The 17,733-nt window shown below is 35.9% G+C and overlaps 1 protein-coding gene across 1 annotated transcript in view; it reads left to right on the top strand.

The window, feature by feature from the left end:
- The window catches only part of PDE11A (phosphodiesterase 11A), a 424,947-nt gene that overhangs the window by 13,571 nt on the left and 393,643 nt on the right, over positions 1 to 17,733 (top strand). The gene's annotated exons all lie outside the window — the stretch shown is intronic.

The raw sequence follows: 17,733 nt of genomic DNA, 5'->3' as shown, positions 1-17,733 counted from the left end.
AAGTATTTTGTTCCACTTTCTGTTTCTGAAACCAGAATGAGACATCCAAAAATGTCTTCAGTTATTCTCCCCTCTCTTGAAGACAGAGAAACAAAGTCCTTGGGTGAAACTTTAAGTGTCTATTGCTCTTTTTCAGTGTTGACTTTAAACTTATTTTAAAATCTCAGCTTAGCAGTTTGACATGACACCATCATGATAAGGATAGTCCTAGGACATAATGGGGTTTTGCTGTTCCTATTCTTTTAACCTCTGAAACAAGGTGACAGGAATTATTGTTTCTTTGAGGCTGAAAATACATTTTGCTCTAGATCTAGAAGTCCCTTTTTTAGTATTTGTCCCTGATGCTGTGGTGTGTTTCCATGGATGGTTCCATTGTCTTATACTTTACAGAGTCATCCAGTTAAAAATAACAAAACTGCATACACGGTGGCAAACTTCTAGTCTGCAGCATGGATTTCTTAAGTAAAAGAAAACAGAAAACCAAACTGCTTCTTACTTTCTTGTCTCCAGATTGTTGCCAGGGGGTAGATTATACACAGATCACTGGGTCAATCAAGCATTATTGTTTCCCCAGCAATGCACAGAGTAATAAGTTATCCTCTTTCTTGAAATTACATCTTCACGAAGATCAGTATATAAAACTCAGTTCTATGTGTACTGGAAGAAGTACAAGGCCACAGCCATTCATCTGGAAGATGATCCTTCACAATTATTACCAGAAAAAAAAAAAAACACAAAAATAACTCTGGAAAAATACTCTGTCCTTTGCAGTTCAAGGAATAAATGTTTGCACCATGCTTCTTATGGACACTAAAGGGAGGGAGCCCATCCAACACACAGAATTTATATTTTTGGTGACTTTATTCTTCACACATATATTGCATATGATTCCCTCAACATTTTTATGAGGTGGGTAAGACAATTATTAAGTTTTTCTTTATAGATGAGGTAACTACAGTCTGTCTTGTCCAATAGGAAGTTAATAGTGGAACTGGGAGGTCATTGTCTTTTCTTCTCCTTTTCCCTGGCTTGTCATTTTTTATAAAGACAGCATTGACTATTCCTGCTACTTAGGAAGCAAAAAGTACACACTGGATTAATTGTAGACATGATGTCATTCAATGTGCCAGAATGTTCAGCTAAACAGTCAGTAAGAAATGCAATTTTAACTGGAAGATAATAGCAATGAAGTCACAGATAATCAGGCATGATGCACATTGAGCTTGTTAAAGATTTAAAGGCTATTTAAAAGTCTTATTGTATAAATTCTTATTGAAAAAATTTAAGAACCATGTGCTCTGAATTTATGAAAATCATGAAAGCAAGAAGACCTTAAAATTGTTCAATTCAAACTATTGTTGTAGAGCGAAGAAACATTTTATAAAGAAAAGAAAAAAAAGAGGTTGGAAGATGTTAAATGATTTGCTCCAAGTTGCATAATTAGAAGCCACAAAGTTGGGAGTTGAATCTGTGTCTTCAAATGCTACTGTCCCCAGACCTTATTCTCTATCATGCAGACATTTGACTGCCTATGGACAGAGGGTCACATGACAATGGTGGTTCCATTTAGCTCATGGTTCTTTGGAGTGCAAAGCTACATGGGTAGCCCCATTTTATGCATAGGTAAATCCTGATTGAGAAGTGTCCCCAGAAACAATTAGTAAGTGAGTGGTATAATATATCTCCCAAGTGCTTTCTTGCTTGTCTTCTTACAGATATTGGAGCCTACAATGTTTTTGCTACCACAATAAAAAGGATTTGTGGAGAATCACCTGTGTATTTCAGCAAGAGTTAAGAATTAAAAAGAAAAATTTTTAAAACTTTGTTCTCAATCAACATTGAAATAAAGCATATATTGTCATTTTCTTTGACAACCTTAATCATATTGGAATCAAGTCAAAATGTTAAAGACGAGGTTCTAGGCACTCATGGTTCTGACTCTCTCTTAAGGTTGATGTTTCGATAGATCAAGTTCTCGTTATGTCAAACTGAGGAACCTTTAAAAAATAGTTATGCAAATCAGAAGCGTGATTGGCTCAAGTATCTCAAAAGAGTGCTACAGTTACTTAGCTGTCTACTGATTATCATTGATTTCTGGCCAAATCATTGGCACAATGTGTTGAAGAATGAAGAGAACCATTGGAATAAAAAACGTTCATAAGGAATGTGCTCTTAAGAACCATCAGACCTGGAAATGTCAGGGGAAATGGGTTGAGAGTAAGTGGGAGGCAGATGTTTATTAAAGAGGTAAATAGCATGAATGGTAGAAATATTTTAATAGCTTCTGTTTGCCATTTCTCTACATACAGCATTTCAATTCAAGTGTTTTTGATGCAGGTGTTTTGACAGTGTTAATCTCAGCAGACACTCTGGAACCTTGTTTCACCCTTATTGCCATCCCAATTCTGGGCAATTTTTACTTTCTACTTTATTAATTTATATGCTGTTTGGAAACTTTTAAACTTTGAGTTTTTATTTTTTTAGATGAATCCTGCTTGGTAGTATATTATTTTGATATAATGCTGGGTTCAGTCAGCATTACATGGATAATGAGAATGATCTGTAGATTTTTTGGTACTATTTTTATCTTTACTATTTTTATTAAGATTGTTAGGTGTATTATTTTAGAATTAGAAAAAAAGGCAGTTAAATGTTGTTTAGTCTTTCATAATTGGGAGGTCTCTAGGGGGCTATCAGGTACTCCCCTCAAAGCATTACTATAAATGAGTTTTACTATAAGTGTAAATGTGTTATTTAGAGAACAGTTTGAAATCTAATTAGGGTCTCTTGTGTGGTCTAGAGCTAAGACTGAGCAATTTTATTATAGCCTCAAAGTCCTCCCCCTCCCCCAGCCAATATATAACCCAATTAAAAAGGAAAACACAGAAAAAAGAGGAAAACATGTAATGGAAACATAGGAGAAAGAGAATAATCTTTCTTTATAGACATTTTTCAGCATTTAAAAATTCATGCTGTCATAAAAGTCAAGAAGAGCCCTATTTTGACCAGTTAAGATGCTGTCCAATATGACTTTTTGCACTTTGTGAAAACATTTTCATTTCCAAATGTAAACTATATCATATGTTAAATCCCTTTTCAAGCTGTCCTCCAACTCTGAAAAATGACCACTATAAATTTTAAAAGAAAAATAATAAGTTCTGTTATTGATTACATTAAAAGGCATAAGTAAATAAATGTCACTGTTATGACATTAAAGGAGGAATCACACAATGTTTGAGATGCAGAAAATTCAAGATACAAAAAAATTCTCATTGAGCAGTTGTCTGGTTGAAATAATTTATATTTTCATCTGAGCAGAGTATATGATTACTAACAATGTAGTTCATACTAGGTTAACCCTCAGTCAGTCCCCACCCTACCTGTCCCCATTGGTGCTGGAATGAAGCTCACCAAAGGGAGAAGAATGTTGATTTTGAATATTATTTGTTTGTTGTTTATTTTTTTAAGAAGATGAAACTATAGTGGTGTGTGTTTTAAGCTGGATTAAAATGTCATTTTTTTTCTCTCTCTTCCCTTCTCTCCCTCCTTTTCCATCTTGTTCCTTAAAGGATTTGAGGCATCTGAGGGGGAAATATTGGGATATAAATAAAGTTTCATTGCCAGATGAGGTCACGACCTAGGAATTCTCAAAGAGTTTTCCAGTTTGGATTTTGTTTTTTTCAATGCTAGGTTATGAGGTAATCTCTGACTACATTTAGTCTTGACCAGAATCTGTCATTGATCCACTCTGTCTTTCTGGTAAGGGCTGAAGCTGGAGGATTCCAGTGGAGTCCTGGTATTTAGATAAATGCTCCTAACTCTTGGGCTGAAGGAATTTCAGATGAGGAGCAGTGACTCACTGAGACTGCACAATATGAGTATCACTGTTCAGGGAGACAAAACCATTTGCCACCTGCCAACCAGGAAGCTATTCTCTCTCAAAATGAGGAAATTCATTAACTATAATGAAGACCTTTGCTAATACATAAGTCTAACTATTAGGATTTAGGCCCCAGCAGATCAGTTAGTGGATTCATTTCCCCACTGTGTAAATGGTATAAATCTCTAGTTTGTGCATAAAGAAATTCACAGAAAAAAATATCCTCTGTTCTAGAAAGGAAATGAGCTTTCATTTCCTTTCTTATTTGTAGCTAACTTCTGCTTACAATAGGAAGATTTAACTCTGGGTAAAGCATCCTGGACTTCATTCATTCTGTACTATGACTAATAGCTTTTCTTTGTAACCACATCAAGAATTCATACTGCTTTAGGAAACAGCATTCTACATCTCTAGTGAATTGCTTATCTTTCTTGAAGAAGAGCGGATTGCTCATATTGTCATTCTTGTGTATTTTCTGATGTAATAGAAACACTAAGTTTATCAACTGCTTTAGACTGTATGATGGATATCGAGGACCTCTTAACAGAACACTGCGCAAAACAACTGAATCAGACTTCTCTCACCAAAAAGTTGAGTGTGTGTATGTGGAGCTTTCTATTTTACTATCTTCTCTGAGATAGAATGCTAAAAATTTGCAAGCAGAAACAATACATTGTTATGCACAGATAACATACACATCTTGATACATCAAGAAACACTGATTCGTTTTTTAAAAAATTATTTCAATAGCTTTAGGGTTCCAAATGGTTTTTGGTTACATGGATGCATTGTCTAGTAGTGAAGAAGTCTGGGCTTTAAGTGTACCTGTCACCCCCACTAATGTATTTTGTACCTGATTAGTGATTTTTTTTATCCCTAGCCTCTCCCTAGCCCAAGTCTCCAGTGTCCATTATACCACTCTATATGCTTTTGCAGAGCCATAGTCTAGCTCTGACTTATGGGTGGAAACACACAATATTTGATTTTCCACTCCTGCATTACTTCATTTAGCATGATGGTCTCCAATTCCATCCAAGTTGCTGCAAAAAAAAATTGTTTTATTCTTTTTTATGGCTGATTAGTAGTCCATGGTGTGCCTGTGTATACATACACACACACACAAACACGCACACACACATGCACACACACATTCTAGTCTGGGGATGTTTAACCTTTTGGCTTCCCTGGGCCACATGGAGTAACATTTTGTCTTTCCAGGGCCGTGTTGAGTAAAAAGGAACTGTCTTGGACTGCACATAAATTATATAATATAGTTAGTGTATATACATAATAAGACTTATTTTTAAAAAATTTTTATTATAAAGTTTAGAAGCATGAGAATATAAAACTAGTGGGAAATTTGACCTTGTTTTTATGAAAGTGGTCACAATTCTTTGTGAGTTCACAAGGTGCTTGTCAGAAATGTTTGTTTGAATTTTGCTCTTTGTGTGCTTCATAATTGAAAACACTTGCTCACAAATGTATGTGCTGTCAAAAAGTGATGTCATGAATAAGGTATGAGTGTGAACTTCATAAATGGAATACACATGAGGTCACAAAGAAAATAAATGCTAAAAAACACATGATGTTAAAAAGATTTTGTGGAGCCACATTACCAACTATCCTGAGTCGCATGCAGCCTGCAGGCAGTGGGTTAGACATACCTGAGCTAGACTCTTCTAAGCCGGGGACCTGTGTGACTGCATGGGTCGCATGCCTATGAACCAGACCAAGCCTGGGTATGGATAACATTATTGAACTCCTGGGCTCAAAAGAATAATTATAGAGGGCTACAAGTAAATGTTGCGAACTTTGATCCAGATCATGGTTGCTCTTATAAGAGCTTTGGACTAAAGAGTCTCACCAAACTTAGAAGGGGTGAGAAAACTGTGGCACAAGATTTGGTGTGTGGCACTGATGGTACCCGGTGCCTTCTCACTCCTAACTCACTATAATTGTGTTTGTAGTCACTTTTCTTGCTGATTTTAATTTTATACTGCTGGTCAGCTTTTAATGCATTAACTGTGGCACTGGAGGAGAAAGCATTAACTTAACAAATACTTCTCTGAGGGAATGTTTTAAAGTCATTGAAAAGCTAATAGAAGAATATTGATTGCCTGGTTCTTTTTTGTCATAACATAAAGTATTAAATAAAAAATAATAATAAATGATAAAAATTAACACACAACAGAGAAACTTCTTCAATCTTTAAAGTTCTATAAGAGAGTTGACCCTGTCTTTTTAATGTAATAGTTATGCATAGAGTACTTGTTTCCAAATAAAATAATTTTAGAAAACAGTTGTCTGTTTTATCATCTAGCAATTTAATAAAGTATATCTTTTTTTGATGAGAAAAATTACTCCTCAGGAATGTGAGGCTAGCATTTGTGGAGTGGTTCACTGTGTTAGACACCTTTGTTTAAATCATCTTCTCTGTTATATGTTACTACCCAGCTTGGTATATATCATTATCCTAACTTAGAGATAAGGAAAATGTGGATCAAAATCAAACATCTTACTAAGGATGTTCCTCAGAATAGTGATTCTGTAAGATGTCAATTAACAGTTTCTTCATGATAGTCAAATGCTTATAAAAATACTTATTTTTTTCAAACATTAGGGAAGATTCAGAAACTTGGAATATAGAGTTGGTATTCTTGGAGTATATAATTGAAGCTCTTTGTTCTTTGCCCTTTTTCTCCTTCTCCCTCATAAGGGTTAGAGGGTCCTCTGGCTCTCAGTTCTGACGACAGGAAAAGCTGCTTTTTCCAGACCCAAAAGCAAAGACAATAGTATTAACTGTAGCACTGTGGACATCTGCAAGCTAGTGGGAGACACATTTGAAGACCAGGAGGTGTTCATGGAATCCTTGAAATTTATGATTTAAGTAGACATCAGTTGGTAAAACTGCCTCTGTTTGCAGAAACACTCGGAAGGATGTAGTTGCAGAAAAGTTTGCTAAAAAAAACTGCGCACTAAGTATTGTATTCAGTCTTCAAAGTTAACATTTTATGGTGGCGTTATTATATGGGCTGAATACCATCCTATGCATTCTACACACACTATCTCATTTAATCCTTATAATCTAGTGAGGATAAATTAAATTATCCCCATTTTAAGAAGAGGAAATCAAGGCTCAGAGAATAAGGTACATGAGTATTAAGTGGTGAAGTAAGGACTGGAGCCAGCTCCATAATCACTGTCTGTATTGTAGCTAAGAGAAAGGATACTGAACATTTGTGAAACATGGCCCATAGTGGGCAGAGCAAGCCCACAGGGGCTATTAAAGGCTCTGGCTGCACTGCTAGAGATACTTCTATTTGTCCTTGATTGACTCTGTTCAGTTTAATGACTCCTCAAAGCTGACGCTGTGGCAGGAGAGAAGGACAAAGCTCAGAAGGGGGAAGGGACTCAGGGTAGATTAGCCTGATGGAAGGAGCTGGAGTCCCCACTTCTCTGAAAGTCCACTTGGAAGATTATAACAGATGTGTTTTACCTGTGTGTCCCTACCAGGGGCATGATAATTGAGTGCTATCATTATTTATTATGTTCAGGTTCTGTGGTTGCATGCAACAGAGTGGGGTTAATCTTACTCTGGTTTTGGACAAGAAGGTCTCTGAAAGTGAAGGCCTCTTTTTTCCTTGCTATATTTTCCTTACTACTTGAAACAGTTTGGTAACTTCCTATTTGAGAAAACTTGTTCTAGGTAAAAGAGTTTTTGTCAAAGATCACTTTGGCTCGTGGTTTTTTTTTTAGGGTAATTCCAACATAATGTGTAAGCTAAACTTCACCTATAAGATAACCACTTATGTACCTAACCCAGAATTATACCCTACATCTTTAAAATAAAAATAAATAAATAATTTTTAAAAAGAAGCAAATACAGGTGCTTGGGCATTGGCTCTTGTAGCAATTTATGAAACTCTTGGGATCCCACTTCTTATCTTAGTGCTGCATCCATTTTTTAAAATTTAAAGTTCAACAACAGAAATTCTTTCATTTTACAGACTAGGAGAATGAGGCAGATAGAAGAAGTGACTTGTTCAATGAAAGACAGTACAACGTTTGGATTAAAACCGTGTTTCTTAACATTTAGTTCAGAGTTCTTTCTATTATATTGCATTGCCTCCATGCCACTGATTAATGAATTTATTTAAATATGGAAGCTGAATGTCTTTGAGACTTTGAGAGTGAGAAGAGAATATCATCTCTTACTGATATTTTTGTTGTTGTTGAAATGAATCACCAGAAAATGATAGGAACCTCTATTATGCTTCTGTTCCATGCCTTGTGTAAGTTTAGCTCTAATCACAGCAATACACAGATTAAATGAAATGAAGATGAAGATAAATTGTGGCAATCCTTCCAAAAGTTTTAGTAATGTTAAACGTTAGTACTCCAAATGATCATTTTTCAGGAAAGACTTACCATCCCTCTACACTGTTAATTTCAATTACCAACTCCATTTAGCATTTAGACATTTTAAATAGATTTGTTGAAGAATAAAAGCACTATATTAACTATAATCACCCCAAGTGCTAATAGTCATAGCACAGTGCAACCTATCAGAAGTAACTGAAGACCATTACTGAAAATCAGATATGCACTTTATTTCAGTTGTATCAATGCCAGTTGACTTATTATTCTATTACAGCAGCTGGAGTTTGTTTCACAAAAGGATTTATTTATGCAGGTTGGAGTACCTGAGAGAAATTGGAAGGTTCTTAGTAAGAGTTTTTGAATTTCTAGTTTATGAGCTACTAGATGGTATAATAACAACTATATTGGGTCACAGGATGTTTAAGTAATTAGCTCAAGACCATAAAGTCAGTCAGCTTTGGAATCAGGTAGGCCTCAGGTACCATGGCTATTAACCATCTTGATTCAACCTCTGCTCTACAAGGTGAGTCAGGGTCCTTAATGGAAGGTAGTCTTGGGTTCAAAATTTGGTTGTGCTACTCAGTAGTTGTGTAATCTTGGCAAACTAATTTATATATTTGCTTCCTTTTTACTAACAGAGACCATTACTACTAATCTCATGGGAATATTTTTGGTGAGATTTATGTGAAAAAGTCTCTACTGTATTTATCACAATACCTGGCATCTAATATCTTAACAAATGTTGCCTTTATTTTATTAATATTACTATTGTGAATGTGGAGGACTTAAAAATTAGAAGATATATTATATATCCCAAGGCGATTTTGATTTAATTGGGGATGGAAACATATAATTAGGTGCCTATTAATCAAGAATCAAGGATAAAAACATAAAGATTATAACTCCATAATTTGAAAATGCTCAAAGGAAGCACTGGTATAACCTGTTTTCTTTCTTTCTAAAGTTTCTTTGGCTCAATTAAAAGTATATGTATGTCATTCACACCTATCGTCAATGAAATCAATATGGTATTGATTTCATGAAAAAATTATTAATTCTAAATTTTAATATATGAGCTATCTAACTTCATTTTTCACATTTTTTACAATTGATTTAGAAGAACAAGTAATTTTGTGCATTTTGCTGCACATCACTTTTAGCTCTTCCATTCAGCATCAGTGTAAAATCAGGACAGTATTAAGGCACTCTCAAATTATAGTGGTTTTTTTCAGTAATTGGCACATTTCCATTTTTTATCTAAACGACTTCTTTTCCCTTGGCCTGCAGCAATTGCGCAGGAAGGGATGGTCATTTTGCTATTGATTGATAGCTGCTAAGTAGAAGAAATTTTATAGTAAAAAAATATGAGTACCAGTGCATTAGGGAGAAGACATATTGCTAATTTGCTTTATTAATTGGTGCTACTTTGGGAGTTGGTTTTGTCATGCGCTTCTGATATGAGCCCCTCGTTAGCTTCAGAGTTCTTCATCTGGAAGGTCACCTTTCTAAGCTGTCAATGTCAGTTGCCTTGCTTAACTGACTGAAACAATCAGATTATACAGACTTGATGATGAAACTTGTGCATGTTATGGATATACCTAGTCAACTGATAATTCTTAGTTTTCTGGTCTTGCAGTTCAACTGTAGATTCACTAGTGTCATGTATTTCAAAATAAAAAAGATCGAGGAACCCAGAACTTATGCAGAAGTTTACCTTAGTCCATCAAATAACAAAAACCTCAGGTTTTCATGTTTCATTTTCAAGTAATTAATTCATCACAGTAACTAATAGGAGTCTTTAAATTTGCTTCTTACATTTAGTAGGTGGCCTGGATTGTATTTTTGATATAATTACTATAGCTGTTTTCTTTTCATTTATGTAAACTCTCCTCATCTTCATTCTGCATTGTAGTCTAAGACTTTTCCAGTTTTCTTTTCAAGCCACTTGGACTGGCTCGCCTTGTAGTGTAGATGCTGATTAAAAGAAGCACCAATAGCCAATTGCTTATAGTGACACCGTGTGGCCTTGATCCATTACTACTACCCATTTAAAAGGGACTGTAGGCCCTCAATGGGGTCAAATCTGAAATTAACAGTTTATTTAAGAAGTGCATCCGTAGCGCATGTAGTTATTTATATTCAGGTCACTAGCTACTTGAGAAAACCGAGGTAAAGACAAACTATAGTTAAAGTGAGAGATGACTGCCATTAAAGACAAGTTAGAAATCGAAACAAGTCATCTCTGAATTAATATTGCCAAAGGGAAAATACAGTTTGCTTTATGAAGTCTTGATTTATAATTACATTTTTCATGATAACTTCTAAAGTGTAAAGAGAGGTAGGTCTACATGTAAATTTTTTTTGTCTTTCGAGGAGTTATATATTACTAGCACTTTTTAGAAGGCAAGAAATTGGGTGCCTAAAAATTTTATCTTGTTAAATTGTAAAACACCTAACCCACTTCTCCTCTCTGATTCTTCTCCTTTCTTCACTCTGACATATGAACCTTTCTTCTCTGCCACATGGCTTTGTCACAGGAGATCTTTAATGCGTTTGAATAAATATGGATAAATACAGTCTTGAAAAAAAAAGAAGGTGCTGTATGCCCAACAGGCCTGCATTCTGTCCTCAGAGAGTACTATTTTTCTTTTGTTTGTTAACTGATTTGAAGTCTTTTTTAGGTGTACCCATGATTGCAGTGTTAGCACATCAAACCATCAGAACATGTTCCAGCTTTGGGGGAAAAATGTTATTTTGTATAAAATATGAAGTAAAAATTAATGTGTATGTTTGGGAATTATTTTGCATGATTAAGGTGGGATTAGAACCAGAGTTATGGCAGAGAAAACTAAACTGGCCAATAAAAAGAACGAAAGCCCATATTACTCATTCAAGACATTTAAGGAGCAAAAAAAGAAATTGGCTGAAAAGAATTCATTATGATTACTAAGTACGTAATTTATACACATTTAAGTTCCATTGAAGAGCCATTCTCTTTCATTTGTGATGAGTACAATTGAGGTTGTTATATGATTAGCAAATAGTTCCCAGTAAGGATACATACTCTTTCTCTGTGGTGTAGACTTTTGCAGGCCTAGATGCAAAGACTTGTGGCAGTTTTCCTTGTCTCAAACCAGGATGGCAGAGAAGTCAATATCCAGCCATTTCAGATTCAGCTAAGAACAAGAAGGAAACTAAGTTTAAGCATAAATCATTACGTCAAAATGACTGAGAATTCCTTCCTATAAAAAGAAAAGGAGGCAGAAAATGAATCGCCAGAGAGGGCTATTTTACAATTTTAAAGTACTTTACATTCTAACATCTTTTGCAAAATATTTCTAGAAAAATAATTTAATAAATAGTTGTAAAGGGTTGAGTTGTTGCGGGTAGCAACCAGTTGTCCTGAGACATGGACAGTGAAAGAATTTACCCAAGTCAGACTAGAGCAGGGAAGGACAGGTTTACAGAGTACACTGCGAAGGAGCAGCTGTCAGGGCAGCGATGGAAGAGCTGTCTGTTTTGAACTGGTGATTTGAGGTTTTTATTGTACCGGTTGGTGTCATTTTGGTTAGGATTAGGATTCCCATTGTGCATTAGGGTTCCCACCTTGCAAATGAAGAATCAAAACATAGCAGTTCTGATTGGTTCACGTTTGACTGATTGTAGGCCACTCATTGGCCAGTTGGAGATTAGCACAAGGTGGCTCTTGTCATATAAAATGGCTTCCACAGTTGTGTTTCTCTCATATCTCTTGAAAAAGATACATTGCAGTCCTAATCCCTAGTATCTCAGAATGTGACTTACTTGGAAATAGGATCCTTACAGAGATAAAATCCAAATAAGGTAATTAAGGTACACCCTAATCCAATATGACCGCTGTCCTTTTAAAAAGGGTAAATTTGGACACAAGAGACCAATATGTACGTAAAGAAAACTAAGTGAAGAGATACAGGGAGAATGCCATGTGTCGGTTGAAGTTATGTCGCCATCGGCCAAGAAAGGCCTGAAGGAACCAGAATCTGGAAAAGGTGAGGAAGGATCCTTTCCCTACAGGTTTCAGAGGAAGTGTGGCCCTTCTGACACCTTGATTTCAGACTTATAGCTACCAGAACTGTCAGACAACACCTTTCAGTTGTTTTAAGTCACCCAATACTTTGTTATAGCAGCCCTAGGAAACTAATACAATAAATATTGAGTTAGTACTTACTGCTATGCTCTATGATGAGCACTTTACAAACAATGTCTTATTTACATCTAACATCAACCTTGGGAAGTCTATTATTATCTTCCCAAGGAAGATGAGGATACTAACTTACTGAGGTTAAGTGATTTTTCCAAGTTCGTATAGCTTGTAAGTGAAGGAGCTAAGATTTTGACTGCAGTTGGTTTAACTCTAGATTCTGCTGTGTGTGTCTCTGTGTGAGTCTGATTCTCCCCACTGAATTGCTCAGGGTCAGTCACTTTCATGCCACCCTCATATCTCACCTAGAGCCACTCGTCTCCATTTGGAGGAGAATTACACTTGGCATTCACTGGCAACCCCACCTTTTATGTTCAATGAAATGAGAAAGACTTCATTTCTCTAACAAAAGTCTGGTAATATTTTCTTGACTCTTTTCCATTTGAAATTTATAACCTTATTGGCCTCTTTCCCCATACCTCTCCATTTCTTTCTGCCTTTTATATCACTCAAATCAATGCAGTTTAATATGTGCAACAGAGTGAAAAATCTACATGGAGTCAATTTTCTGCCTCAAATGAATTTCCTTTTAAAAATCCAACCGATGTTTTTGTAAAAAAAAAAAAAAAAAAAAAAAACGCAACTAAACATATTTGCATTGCACTGTATCGATATCAGAGATACTGAAAACTGGGATAAGACTTAAAACCCAAAATTGTATTAATGAGAACAGCCTCATCATGCTAAGACAAGACTGTTTTTCCAAATATCGTATGAGGGCCTTCTTGTTATTAATAATTACTGCTTCTCCTCTCTCTTTCTCTAATTTACTTTTCCAATCTAAAAAATATAATTATTGCTATGTTATATTCTGATTCCATTCACTGATCAAAAAGCCAGGAAATAAGCTTAATTTATAGCAATGACAAAGGTTGATGTATTACAAAAGGATTTCCAGTTAGAACAATAGTTACACAAAACAGATGGTTGATTGGGTGTTAGTCATAGAATATAAAAACTAAAGTTATCAAATTAGTTTTCTATTAGCTCATTAGAGATAGAAGGAATTAGGAATCTCAGACTATACTTGTTTGTTAAGACCTAAAATTTATCCTTTTTTGGTATTCTTCATCTTGATTTAGGATGTCATCTTCCATTCAGTGGTTCATCTTAAAACAGTAGGTTTCACACTTTTTGGAATGTGACTCATCATTGTGGCAGTAGGGGAGAGCTTTAGGAAGGAAGCCTGGTCAGCATTGCCACATGCTTCAGAGAGATTGAAAGGATGACTAAGAGTATGTGATACCTGGGGATCAATATTTATTGAAGTAAATGTTTGTACTGTTGTTTGGTAAGAAAGGTCATCTGGGAATATACATTCACATGTGAGTAATAAAGCTGTCAGAGGGATGAAAGTCATTGGATTTTACAAGATTGAGAAACTGAATAGCAAGAAAACCCCATCTCTTAGTAGGTGTTCCATGCAAACATTGCTGTATACACAAACCATCTGCTAGCAAGGCCTTAGGTAAGTCACAAGACAGTAGTTATGCATTCTGAATATTGAGCTGGCTATTTTATAACAATACAAAAATAGATTTTTTTTTCCCAGTGGACACTTAATTTTTTTAAATTTTATTTTAAAGATATGGGGTACTATTCAGGATTCAGTATACAAGTGGTAATCGTGCAGATAAAGTTTGGACCTCCCTTTGGAAAAATAATTAACAATGATCTGCAGGACATTTCTTTTTCCGTTCAAATTGAGTTTCTCCCCACTAATATATTGTTTATAAAGTAGGAAGGAGAAGTCAGTAGTTTTACATGTCAACTTCAAGTAACAACAGAGAGAAACAGGCTTTTTTTTTTAAGTGTTTTTTGGGGAGGAGGGGAGAAAAGCAAGAGATTGCAATCAGAGATATACAATCTGAGATGTGTGAACCATAGACACATCCAAAGAGGTTGAGATAAGGGGAAGTTTTTAAAAATAAAAAGGAGAAATTTGTGTAAGCCATTTTCAAAGACCATCGGTTACAGGGACTTGTTGCAGGTGTTGGCATGAGCTCGTTGGCAAAGGTAGCCATTGTCGGGCATATGTCCCTGTGCAAGTAGGTTATCTGGAATGCTGCATATTTGAGGAGGTCCTGGCATAGTTCCTGTCATATGCATACATGCAGTAAGTTCTTGTGATAAGTCCTGTTACAGGCATACATGTGTGAGGAATTCTTCTTCATGGCTTCCCATGAAGGAAGTCTTTGACATTAGTGACTCTATTTTGATACTGATAGCTTCCATATACATATATGGAGAAAAACCTCTTAAGGGTTTTGTGACTTGCCCAGCTAGTTAGTGGGTGTCCTAGTCAGGCTAAGAAGTCTTAAAAACCACTAGGAATTATTCTGCTGCCTCTACTGATTCTTTCAGTTTTAGGCAGCTTTTCACAAAGTCATGGGCTCCATCCTGCTACCTTAATTGACTAAACTAAACTAGGTTGAAATAACTGACCAAAATACGAATCTGTCCTGTAGTTACACACTTTATTGATTGGTCAGCAGAAAACCAGCACACATTTACATGTATAACTGTACATAAAATAATATTTACCCTTACTAAGTGCAATGCACTCTGATTTTTTTAGAGATATAAAGGAGAAATTTGTGTAAGCCATTTTGAAATAAAGACCATTAGTTGCAGGGGCTTGTGGCAGAAGTTGGCATGTTGTTTCATTTACAAATATACACTGCTCCAAACTTAATTCATTTCATATTCCAACTAATGACCACAGTTTAAAAAACACAACCTAGAGCTATCCTGGAGTGCTCTGAATCACTACCACATCCATCTATCTGATAGGCTGGCAGATCTTCCCTGCTCTGCCTCAAAACTTTATCCCCAAACTGTCTTCTTTTCTCTAGCCCTATCTCATCATTATCTTAATTGAGGCTTTTCCCATCTCTCATCATAACTATTAAAATAAGTGCACCTTCCTTCTTACCAGAGTAGTGGATCCAAAGCTTTTCTTCCTTCCTCAAGTGCCTACCAACCTTTATCCTAGTCACATTCAACTGATAATTTTATAGTTTAGTATTAGTTTAGTCAGCAAGGATAGCAGGATAAAGACCATGGCTCTTTGAAAAGCTACCTAAAATGAAAAGGATCAGTGCGCAGGATAATTGCTAGTGATTTTTGAGCCTTTCTAGCCTGTCTAGGACAACCATTAGCTAGCAGTAGGGACCTGGGCAAGTCACTGAACTCTTATGAGTTCTAATCACTACATATGTAAAACTGCTGACTTCATCTTTCTAATTTTAAATAATATGTGTATAAGGAAAACCAATATGAAAAGAAAAAAGAAAAATATATACCGTAGATGGTTGCTCACTATTTTTGCAGTGTTATAAACTAGCCAGCTCAATATCCAGAATGTATGGCTGCTGTCTTGTGAGTTGCCTAAGGCTTTGCTAGTGGGTGGCTTGTGTATACAGCAATGTTTGCATGGAACACCTACTATGAGGTAGGGTTTTCTTGCTATTTAGTTTCTCAATTTTATAAAATCCAAAGACTTTTATCCCTCTGGCATCTTTATTCCTCAAGTGTGAATGAATATTCTCAGATAATTCTTCATACCAAGCAACAGTACAGACATTTGCTTCAATAAATAATGATCCCCAAGTATTGTGTAATCTTAGTCATCCTTTCAATCCCTCTAAAGTACTTGACAGGTCAGGCTCAGCCTGTAATCCCAGCACTGTGGGAGGCCGAGGCAAGTGGATTGCCTGAGCCCGCAGATTTGAGACCCCACCTGGGCAACTTGTAGAGTCTTGTCTCTACAATAAATCAAAAAATTAGCTGGGCGTGTAGTTCTGGCTACTTAGAAGGCTGAGGCAGATGAATCGCTGGAGCCCAGCAGTTCGAGGCTGCAGTGGCCGGGAGCGTGCCACTGCACTTCAGTCTGGGAGACAGAGTGAGACTCCAATTCAAAAAATAAATTAATTAAACAAACAAACAAACAAATAAATACAGTACTTGGCAGTGCTGACAGCTCCTTTCCTAAAACTCCTCCCCGACTGCCATGACTCCATGCTGTAAGACTGGTTCATCACCTGCCTCCATGTTTTTCTGTTGTACCTTCTCTGATTCACTTCCTTTACCTGGTCTTGAATTGATGCTATCCCCAAAGCTGCTGTCTTCTGCTTTCTCTTCTGTTCTACACTCTATTCCTTAGAAGTCTCATTAGTGCATATGATTCCAACTCTAACTCTTGTGCTAAATCAACTCACTAGACTAATTTCATTTCTGAAGCTCTAAGGCTCCACAGGTCATTTCTATTTGGATCTTCTGCTGGCTTTTCAAATACTGTATACCCTGAACCAAACTCACTCCCTCCCTCCACTCATGCTCTGACTTTCATTAACTTGAGTTTTCTGTGTTGGTCAATGGCATCACCATTCTTTATAGACTTGGCTGGAGGCCTTGGCATCATCATTAATTTTGCTTCCCTCTCTAATCTCATGTCCATGTTTAATTAATTTGTTGTCAAATTATACCAATTTGGTTTAGAAATGACTATAACCTTTAAGTGATTATTTATATTTCCACATTCTTGATTCTTGTTCTCACTTTCTGAACTACTGTTGCTAGAGTTATATTTTTACAACCCTAATGTGACCATGTCACTCAGTTCAAATCTTTCACAGTTCTCTACTGCTTCCAGCAAAAAACCCAAAACTCTTTAACATGGCATTTGAATGATTTTGAAGGATTGTGTTTCAATTATTTTTTGAATCTCTACACACATTGCCCATATACTTCGCATGCATGTCACATCAGAATTCTTGCTATTTACAGGACCCAAAATGCATATTCTCAACTCCTTATCTTTGCTCATTCAGTTCCTTTGGCCCACAATTCAGTTAAAGTTACTAACATTCATAAAATATCCCCTGTAATACCACTCAATACATGTTTCTTGGACTAAAATATAATTATTAATTTCTCTCCTGAGCATAAATATAAAAGCAGAGGTCAAGTCTTTTTCAACTTTGTATTTCCAGTCATTAGTAGAATTCTAGATGCATATTAGGTACTCAGAATATAATTGCTTTGAAATAAAAACTTTATTATAGCTAGTCTGCATGTTTATATGTATTGTCAATACAATTTGTTTCCCAGGAGACACAAAGTAGTAAAATATTAGTTAAAGAAATAAAATCAGCATTTTTTTTTTTTTTTTTTTGAGTTGGAGTCTCACTCTGTCACCCAGACTGGAGTGCAGTGGCCGCTCCCGGCCACC

This window comes from Carlito syrichta, unplaced genomic scaffold, assembly GCF_000164805.1.
Source record: "Carlito syrichta isolate Samal-C Ts95f unplaced genomic scaffold, Tarsius_syrichta-2.0.1 Scaffold303265, whole genome shotgun sequence".
Lineage (NCBI taxonomy): Eukaryota > Metazoa > Chordata > Mammalia > Primates > Tarsiidae > Carlito > Carlito syrichta.
This window is presented reverse-complemented; position numbering and strand designations above follow the sequence as displayed.